The following is a 10483-nucleotide window of genomic DNA, read 5'->3' as shown; positions in this document are numbered from 1 at the left end:
TTTCTGGATTCTCTGAGACACCTCCCCTTTCCCCAACCCTTCCCTCCATTGTTAACTAATTGTTTCGTCCTCAGTAATTGGTTCTCCTTTTACAGGTGTCTGAGGTTTGCCTTTCCCAATTAAATGACCTATCAAACAAGCCGTCCTTCCAGGACAAAGTCTTTGTAATTCTTCCACTCCTTATCCGAATTCAATGCTTTGCATCTGAGGCTCCTTCCACAATCCTTGAACATTCATTGAGGTTTGCCTTTGGGGATAAAGATAAATTGAGTCCAATCCCTGCCCTCAGCATGCCCTCAGCGGATGCAGGTTGCTCCAGGAAGGAGCTATGTAGATACTGCTTGGGGCTTCTTGGTGGCCCAGTGGTTAAGACTCTGGACTCCCACTGCAGGGGAAAATGAAAGTGAAACGTCACTCAGTCATGTCTGACTCTTTGTGACCCCATGGACTGTACAGGCCAGAATACTGGAGTGGGTAGCCTTTCCCGTCTCCAGGGGATCCTCCCAAACCAGGAATCGAACTGTGGCCTCCTGCATTGCAAAGTGGATTCTTCACCAGCTGAGCTACCAGGGAAGCCCCATTGCAGGGGGCGCAGGTTCAATCCCTGGTTGGGGAACTAAGATCCCCCATTGCCATGTGACAGGGCCAAAAAAAGTAAATGCTTCTAGACGCTCGGGGCCATTGCATTGTCAATACCCTGGCAGGGAGTCTTGATTGAAAGAAATGCTGGGAAGGATAAATTAGGAATTTGGGAGTAACATATACACACTACTACATATAAAATAGATAAACTAGGACCTACTGTAAAGCACAGGGAAGTCAATATTTATATGATTCACATATGATTCACATTGTTGTATAGCAGAAACCAACACAATACTGTAAACCAATTATCTTCCAGTTAAAAGTAAATTTAAAAATATTTGTAAAACCTATGTGGGAAAAGAATCTGAATAAATAAATAAATATATATATATATATCACTTTGCTGTACACTTGAAATTAACACAACCTTGTAAATCAACTATGAGTGAGTAGAAGTGTACGTTTCTCAGTTGTGTCTGACTCTTTGTGACCCCGTGGACTGTAGCCCGCCAGTCTTCTCTACACAAAAATCCTGGAGTGGGTTGCCATTTCCTTCTCCAGGGGATCTTCCCAACCCAGGGATTGAACCTGCGTCTCCTGCGTTGCAGGTGAATTCTTTACCCTCTGAGGCACCAGGGAAAATCAACTATATACTTCAACTGAAAAAATAAAGAGCAAGTCCTAATTTTGCCTGATGGTTGAAGTCCCATTTCTGGGATTAGGACTTGGCTTCCTAATCATTTGCTGAGGCTAAGTTTTGCTTCTACCTTTCAGACTAGAGCTGCCTAGAGAGAATCAGAGGAAATTCACAAAATGGAAAACTTGAAGCTTGAATGCCTATCTTGAAATTTCTGGCAACTTCTAAGCCCCTGACTTTGGAGAAGGATTTGAGGTCTTAACTGCACCTTTGGTGAAACTTGACCTGTAAGCCTTTAGGCCGGGACGTGTGTCTTGGCCTGTTCTGCTGCTGGGGCCTGCCCGGGACTCGGCGGGCGTGATCCTTACAGCTGCATGGGCCTGCCTCCCTTGACCCGGCCACCCCCCTCGAAGCACACAGCTCCCAGCCGTTGTGCATACTGGGTGCTGGGCATTTTGGTTCACATAATTTGACCCCAGCCTTCATGAGATCCCTTATGCTGGTTAATCCTGTTCCCTTGCAGAGAAGTCGGAGGCCTGACTCACTCAGGTCTTGTGTTGGCCATGAAGCAGGATTCTGGGCAGGTCATGTCACTTTCTGGAAGCTCTATGACTTCCCACCTCTATCCAGAGTCCCCCACCCCCTGAATTTCCTTCTTCTGAGGTTAGATGAGAAGGTCCCGGAAGGACCCCTCAGTGTGTCACCGGGGCTTTGACCATAGCACAGTTTGGGACGGAGCCTGGGTGGCCCGAGGCCCTGCCCTCTCCCTGGGCTTCTCGCCCCCACCGTTCTGGGCAGAGGCTCCTCCTCGCTTCCCTGTTCTTGGGAACCACCTGGGGCCCTTTTTTGGGGCCTTGGCAACCTCTGCAGTGCAGTCTGGGAAAATCCCCAGGATACCAGGGCCCGGGGCTCAGGGAGCGGCCCCCCACCATGTGGCAAAGGCCGCCTCTGGGGCCTCTTTTGCCCCAGGCTTCAGGCAAACGAACACCTCCCCCCCCCCCTCCACTCCACTTCCCCCCTGCCCCCTCAGAGTAACACATCAGAGCTCTGGGGCAGCCAGCGCACACCAGTCCAGTTCAGTCACTCAGTCATGTCCAACTTCTTGCGACCCCATGGACTGCAGCACGCCAGGCCTCCCTGTCCATCACCAACTCCCGGAGCTTGCTCAGACTCATGTCCATCGAGTCAGTGATGCCATCCAAGCATCTCATCCTGTCGTCCCCTTCTCCTCCTGCCTTCAATCTTGGCCAGCATCAGGACTTTTTCCAATGAGTCAGTTCTTCGAATCAGATGGCCAAAGTATTGGAGTTTCAGCTTCAGCATCAGTTCTTCCAGTGAATATTCAGGGTTGATTTCCTTTAGGATGGACTGGTTTGGGTCAATGCACATAGAGAATTAGAAAGGAGGTCAAGGGACCCTTGGGGACAGGTTGATACCTGATTGCTGGGGTTTTTTTTAAAATTATTTCTGTTAATTTTGGCTGCCCTGGGTCTTCCTTGCCACTCGCGGGCTTTCTCTAGCTGCAGAGCACGGAATCTAGAGCTCAGTCGTATGGCACATGGACTGCTACCCCGAGTCATGTGGACTCTTCGTGGAGCAGGGATCGAACCCATGTCCCCTGTATTGGCAGGTGGATTGTTAAGCACTGGACCGCCGGGGAAGCCCTTGATTGGTGTCTGAATCACCAGTCTGGGTCAGGACTGAACCGGGTTTAGTAACCCCCATTCCCTGCCCCCCTGCAATGAACTCCCTGGGCCTCATTTATTCTCCCGAGACAGCAGGTCCAGAGGACTCAGGGGGTGAGGAAGCCGCTGTGTCTCAGGAGACCCCTGGCCCAGAGGAAGAGATGCCATTCACTGGACTGGGGACTCTCTGGGGACAGGAGGCCACAGGAGGGCTGAACTGAGCCGGGAGAAGGTGATGAGGGGCGTCACTGGGTAGTGGCAGGGCAGGGAGGCTGCAGAGTTTACTGGAAATGAGTCCACACGCGGGGTCGGAACCTCTGGATTGTGTGACCTCGGGGGCGGCAGTCTGTCTGAGTCACAGCTGCAGGGGCTCACAATCCAGACCGAAGGCAGTTATCAGTCGGTGGAAGCTGTCCGAGGCTTCCCTGGTGGCTTAGGGGTAAAGAATCCGCCTGGCGATGCAGGTAGACATGCGTTTGATCCCTGGGTGGGGAAGATTCCCTGGAGGAGAAAATCCCACCCCACTCCAGTATTCTTGCCTGGAGAATCCCCACGGAAAGGGGAGCCTGGTGGGCTGCGATGCACAGGGTTGCACAGAGTTGGACAGGACTGAACACGCACACACAGAAAGAAGTAAAGCCTGTGGCCCTGCTCTGCCAACTGTCGAATCTGATGGAGGGGAACCAGCCACAGTTACCATTATTATTGCTGAGTCAGATCTCAGGTTTCCGGGGCACCGTGGCCAGGGGAAGGACAGAGGGCACAGCCCACCCCGGCCTCACCCCACTTAGGAGGCCTGTCAGTGTATCACCAAGCTGTCAGCATGCGGCCCTGACCGCTGAGCTGGGCTACTTCCAGGAGGTGGGAGGTGACACCACGTGTCTTATTTATCCAGGAGGGAGAAAAGAATGCACAGGGAAGATGTCGCAGAGGTCTGGGCTCCTCAGGGCCTCAGCGTAGACGTCAGGGAACGACAGGAAGTTTGGGAAGTGGGGGGACCCCGGAAGGAAAGCTCCATGTGGTCCCCAGAGTCCTGAAGCCCAGGGTTTCACCCCCCAGTGACCCCCGGGGCCAAGCAGGAGAGCCCAGGCTTGTCCCCCCAGCAGAGGCGGGACCTTGCGTCTAGACCAGGCCCCCAGGCCCCGGGTGCAAGGCCCACTGTGGCTCACTGACCTGAGACAAGTCACTTGAGCTTCTGGGGCTCAGTTTTCTCATCTGGAAATGGGGACCACATGGTGTGAAGTTGGTGGATCACGCAGGTCAGAGGTCAGTGTAAAGCTGGGACCGCACCAAGGCCCCCACATGGACACCAGCCAGTCTCAAAAGTCAGGGCCAGGTTAGACCTTGTAGAGCGAGTTTACTCCTGAGCGCCCTTCCTTGGGCACAGAGCCCTGCTAGTGTTTCCCAGAAATGAGCTAACAGAAAAAGATGAACCACATTATCAGCAAGAGGCGGTCCTGAGCCGCTGATAAAGGCTCTGCGGGGCTCCCCTAGACGGACATGCTTCTGTCATTGTCTCCGGGGAGCTCTGCTGGAGGGCAGCTCCTGACAACCAGATATGCTCCTGGGCCTCCGGAGGGATGAGCAGAAAAGGGACTGAGGAAGGAAAGAGCATCTGTTTGAGCCCAGAAAAGGCTGGTCTTCTCCCCCGAGAGACCGCCTTGGAGGGAAATGCAGCCTGGAAGAAACGCACTTAGAGAAGGCGGACTGCTGTTGCATGTTGAGGCTCTACCGGAGGCTCGGAACCCTGCACTTCAATCCTCATTGCCATCGTGAGTCCCATTTTTCAGACGAGATAGAGGAAAGACTATGGGGCTTTCCTGGTGGGCCAGTGGCTGAGACTGTGCTCCCAATGCGGGGGCCTGAGTTCCATCCCTGGCCGGGGAATTTGATCCCACATGCTGCAGTGAAGACAGATGACCCACCCAGTACAGCCAAATAAATAATTATTTTTTAAAAAAAGGGAGAGAAAAAGGCTAAATAACTCGCCCAAGATGACACAGCTAAGTCCAGATCATACACAGGAAAAACCCAAGCAATGGGGCTCTGGAGCCCTCAGCTCCAGCTGCGGAACCACAAAGCAGCAGGAAAGGAAACAGATTCTCGCTGGAGCCCGAACGATCTTGTTACTGAACCGAGCCATGGTGGGCAAGGGACGGTCGTCAGGGGCACCAGCATACTGAGGGGACAGACTCCCATCTGTCAAAGAAGGGTTCACACTGTTTCAAGGAGAACGGAGGCACTTTGCTTCAAGGCAGTTACAATGATGTCACCCTCTGCCCCCTCCCCACCCCCAGCCCCAGCCCACGTCCACGCTGAAGACCTCGATTAAATCCGTTCCTGGAGCCCAGCGCACAGCCCAGGGGTGAAGAGGCGCTGAAGACGTCATTCAGCATCCTCTTTGTCCCAATGTGATATGACACGTCGCCCAGAGGTTCCAGGGGCTTAAAGGAACAGCATCCTCAAACCAGCAGGTCCTGGGGCCTGTGTGCACTTTGCGGGGGTGCTCTCACTTCCTTCCCTCCCTTTGCACTGCCTCCCAAGTCCTTGCATTGATCATCTGGGGCTTGTGTTCTTCTGTTGGACCCTGGCGTCTCCCTACCTTCTGGGCACACAAAGGGAGGCTCTGAAAGAAATGAGGTTTAAGCGATGTCTGTTTTGCCCCCTTCAGTCTGCCCTCTACGTTCAAGGCAAAGAGATTTTGTGTTGATCCAGTGGCTGTAAAAAAGAGGTGAGAGTGGAGAAGTGTCTGACATCTCTGTACTCCTCTTCCTCCTTTTTTAGAAAATTGTTTATTTGGCTGTTTGGATCTTAGCTGTGACTCATGGGACCTTTAGCTGTAGTATGTGGGACCTAGTTCCCCAGGCAGGGATCGAACTGGACCCCTGGCATTGGGGGGGCACAGTCTTAGCCACTGGACCACCAGGGAAATCCCTCTATATCCCTTCTCATTTGTGGGGAGAATAAGGAAGATGTGTAGAGAAACATGTTTGTGGGCTGGGTGTAACTGTCAAAACTCATCATGGCGGCTGTAGAGTTTGTTTTCTCCAGGGTTTTCAGTTCGCTAATGTGGTCTTGGCACACACGTGTGTGTGTGTGTGTGTGTGTGTGTGTACATATGTACGTCCTTCCCCTGCCCCTGTGATGCCTTTGAGTCATAACAAAAGCTCATCCTAGCCTGATGTCAAGGCTGATTTACGCTCCCCGGCCTGACAGCTTGATGCCGCGGGATGCTAGTGCTCTCTCCCCTCCCAGCCCTCTGTCCCTTCCACAAGCCAGTTGTTCTCCAGAAAGCAGTCACGGCTGAAGGCAAAGGACATGTTAGGTAAGCTGGCAATAAGAGTCAGTTTCAGGCAGCAGATTTCTGAGTAGCAAGTCAAACCTCAGCTGAGTGGCAACTAGGGAGTCTTCCAGCAAAATAAAATATTTCTCGTCCAAGGCCAGTGGGAGGTTACTCAGAGAGAGAACTGTGGTAAGGAGGCTTACGGGTCTCAAAATGGAATTTATAATAAATTATATGAAAAGTGAAAGATGCTTGGTCATTGGCGGGAAAGCTATGACAGACCTAGACAGAGTATTAAAAAACAGAGACGTCAACAAAGGTCTGTCTAGTCAAAGCTATGGTTTTTCCAGTGGTCATGTACGGATATGAGAGTTGGACCATAAAGAAGCCTGAGCGCCAAAGAATTAATGCTTTTGAACTGTGGTGCTGGAGAAGACTCTTGAGAGTCCCTTGGACTGCAGGGAGATCCAACCAGTCCATCCTAAAGGAAATCCACCCTGAATATTCATTGGAAGGACTGATGCTGAAGCTCCAATATTTTGGCCACCTGAAAAGTAAAAGGCAGATTCGCATAAAATGTGGCTTTCTCTTCTTTGTAGGAGGGCACTTTAGCAGGATCTTAGGGATTGAACTCGAGCCCTCTACAGTGGAGGTGCGGAGACCTGACCACTGGACCACCAGGGAATCCCCAAAATGTGGATTTCTGGTTCTCGAAGAACCTGCAGCACAGGGCCCTCCTCCCCGGCAGTGCAAGCGCCACCCCTTGCAGGAGGCTGTCGGGCTCCCTGGCTTCCTGGGTGGCTGTCGGGCTCCCTGGCTTCCTGGGTGGCTGTCGGGCTCCCTGGCTTCCTGGGAGGCTGTCGGGCTCCCTGGCTTCCTGGGAGGCTGTCGGGCTCCCTGGCTTCCTGGGTGGCTGTCGGGCTCCCTGGCTTCCTGGGAGGCTGTCGGGCTCCCTGGCTTCCTGGGCCTCCGTCTTCCGAGGCCTCATGTCACCTGTCATCTAGTGGCTACGCATGCCTGTTATGTTATTTCCCTTCCTCTCTGTTGGCCGCTCTCCTGTGGGTCCTTGCTGCCTGCTCCTGGGGCATCTGTGTGTCCCCCTGGGTCGGGGCCGTGTAGACACAGCTCCCTGGGGCAGAACCCCAGGAAGCCCCCTCCCCACCACCGGGGTGAGATCCCTGTGTTGTGACTGGACCAACTCCACCCCCATCCAAGGGCAATGGAAACAGCTGGCCACTGATTCACGGCCCCGCATCTACCAGACTGGTCCAGGCAGGAGGACGAGGCTGGACAAGCACAGGCAGCGGGGTGATTACAGAGGGCAGGCCAAGGTGGGGGCGGGAGGTGAGCGGGGAGACTGCAAACAGATGTGTTCACAGCCACCGCCTAGAGCTCAGCACCCCGCCGCCCCCACGGGGCTCCTTCCAAGAAATGATAAGGGGGCTTCCTCCTGAGGAGGGTCCTCTGCCTTCCCGGTCTTCCCAGACACCCTTGTCTTCTAGAGTCTTCCTGCGCCTTCCCAGCTATTGGCTGGCCAAGCCCCTTAACAATACTAAAAGAGGTTTCCCGGGGGCTCAGCGGTAGAGTCCGCCTGCCAAGCAGTGGGTGCAGGTTTGATCCCTGGGTGGGGAAGATCCCCTGGAGAAGGGAATGGCAACCCACTCTACTATTTTTGCCTGAAAAATTCCACAGGCAAAGGAGCCTGGCAGGCTACAGTCCACGGGGCCTCAGTGTCGGACATGGCTGAGCACGCGCGCGCACACAGACACACACACACACACACACGCACGCACATACACACAGAGTAAGCAACGCCAAGGCTGCCAGCCGTATTTTAGTGTCACCTCTGGAGCTCTGAACTCAGGAATGGCTTTTTCCCCAGGAGAGACAGTGGAACAGAAGCAGTCCAGGACTGTGGAGTCAGAGCTGCGGCTCCAGCTGGGGTCCCCACAGGAGTGCGGGCAGTTCCCTTCTCCCCGAGGAGTGCTGAGCGCCTTTCGAACTGGGACACTTGGTGATTGGACTTAGACAGTCCCCAGGCATGGAGGATGTTACTGAAGACCCTGGTCCTTTCACCTGGGGCAGGGGACTTGGGCCTCTGTAAGATGAAATGAGCTCATGAATGTGAAGCACTTAGCGGAGTGTCTGGTGAGTGTGAACTCTCACTCTTACTTACGTGCATTGTTACCATTCTTGAGTCGCTAAGTCATGTCCTACTCTCTCCGACCCCATGGACTGTAGCCCGCCAGCCTCCTCTGTCCATGGGATTTTCCAGGCAAGAATACTGGAGTGGGTTGCCATTCCCTTCTCCAGGGTATCTTCCCAACCCAGGGATTAAACCTGTGTCTCCTGCATTGCGGGCAGATTCTTTACCACTGTACCACCTGGGAAGCCCATTATGTGTGTACTTGACTGCATTTGAGAGTCCCTTGGACAGTAAGGAGATCAAACCAATCAATCCTAAAGGAAATCAGTCCTGAATATTCATTGGAAGGACTGATGCTGAAGCTCCAATCCTTTGGCCACCTGATGTGAAGAACTGACTTATTGGAAAAGACCCTGATGGTGGGAAACATTGAGGGCAGGAGGAGAAGGGGGCAACAGAGGATGAGATGGCTGGATGGCATCACTGACTCAATGGACACGAGTTTGAGCAAGCTCCGAGAGTTGGTGATGGACAGGGAGGCCTGGTGTGCTGCAGTCCATGGGGTCGCAAACGGTCAGACACGACTGAACGACTGGACTGGACGGAACTGGCTGCACGTGGGTGTCCTCCAGGGCTGCTCTGCTGTCGGGTCCTAGAAGGAAACGGGGCATGGGGAGCCCGGCCTTGCGAGGGTGTGTGGACCTGGGCTAGCCCAGAAGCCTGCCTAGGCTCCCACGGACCAGGCACACGTCAGCCTGAGAAGACAGGCAGGTTCTGCCCCCACCCCCTGCTCCCCATCTGTCCCCCCGGCCCCCTGCCCTTACCCAGCGACGGCCACAGAGGGAGCGAGGCCCCTGGAGTTCCTGTCACCAGCATCTGTGATTAATATTTTGCAGGTTAATGGCGGGTGAGGGTTTTTCCTGACCTCGGGGAATGACTGTTGTTTGGCTCTCAGAGGTGGAAACAATTTAAGAAGGGGGGAGGTTGAGGAGAAACAGGAAAATAAGCATCCCATGGTTGCCAATTTCACTCAGGGCCTGGCTGGCAGTTTTCTAGAGAAATCTAAAACTGTTGGGGGAGGAGCGGAAGGGAGGCCTGAGGTCTGGGCGGTGCCCACCTGGGCTTCTGCCAGCCTCTGCGAGGCCACTGAGCCACGACTCCCAGAGATAGATGATGTACATCGGGGCTGCAAGCAAAGCTTATTACCTGTTCCCTGGGGCTGCCGTAACAGATGACCGCAAATGGGGGGTTTAAAGCCACAGAAATGTATTCTCTCACAGTCCCGGGGGCTGGAAGTCCAGAACCCAGACGTCAGCAGGACCACGTCCCCGCTGTGAGGCCCTGGGGAAGAAGCCTTCCTCGCCTCTCCCAGTTTTAGGTGACCCGACCATCCTTGGCACCCTCGGCTTGTGACCACATCCCTCCAGCCTGTGCCTCCGTCTCCAGGTGGCCTCCGTGTGTCTGTGTTTTCTCTTCCCCTTCCAAGGACACCAGTCACTGGCCCAAGAGTCCACCCGAATCCTGTGTGACTTCATAGCAGCTAAGACCCTGCAAAGACCCTGCTTCCAAATAAGGCCACAGTCAGAAATTCCAGGTGGACATGAATTGGTGGTGGGGGCACGATTTAAACTGGGCTTCCCGGGTGGCTCAGTGGTGAAGAATCCGCCTGCAGTGCAGGAGACACAGGTGATACAGGTTCCATTCCTGGGTCGGGAAGATCCCCTGGAGGAGGGCTCGACAACCCACTCCAGTGTTCTTGCCTAGGAAATCCCAGGGACAGAGGAGCCTGGTGGGCTACAGTCCATGGGGTCACAAAGAGTCAGAAGGGACTGAGCACGCATGCAGACTCTTCATCCTGTTACAGCACCCTCAACTTCCTAAACCTCATAAAGTCCCGCAAAGTATAGACCAGACCAGGAGTCAGCTCCTGAGGTTGTTTTTGTATGGCCCAGGAACTATGAATGATTTTCACATTTTAAAATGATTCAGCAAAAATAAAAACCAGAATGATATTTCGTTACATGTGAAAATGGTACAAAATTCTATCTCCAGGGCTCATAAATAAATCTTGACTGGATCATAGCCAGGCACATTCGCTTAGGTATTGTCTTTGGAGGCCTCCTGGCCCCCAAAAGCCTGAAATATTT

The sequence above is a fragment of the Budorcas taxicolor genome, chromosome 19, assembly GCF_023091745.1.
Source record: "Budorcas taxicolor isolate Tak-1 chromosome 19, Takin1.1, whole genome shotgun sequence".
Taxonomy (NCBI): Eukaryota; Metazoa; Chordata; class Mammalia; order Artiodactyla; family Bovidae; genus Budorcas; species Budorcas taxicolor.
The sequence above is the reverse complement of the archived record's forward strand: the minus strand, read 5'-3'. Positions refer to the sequence as shown.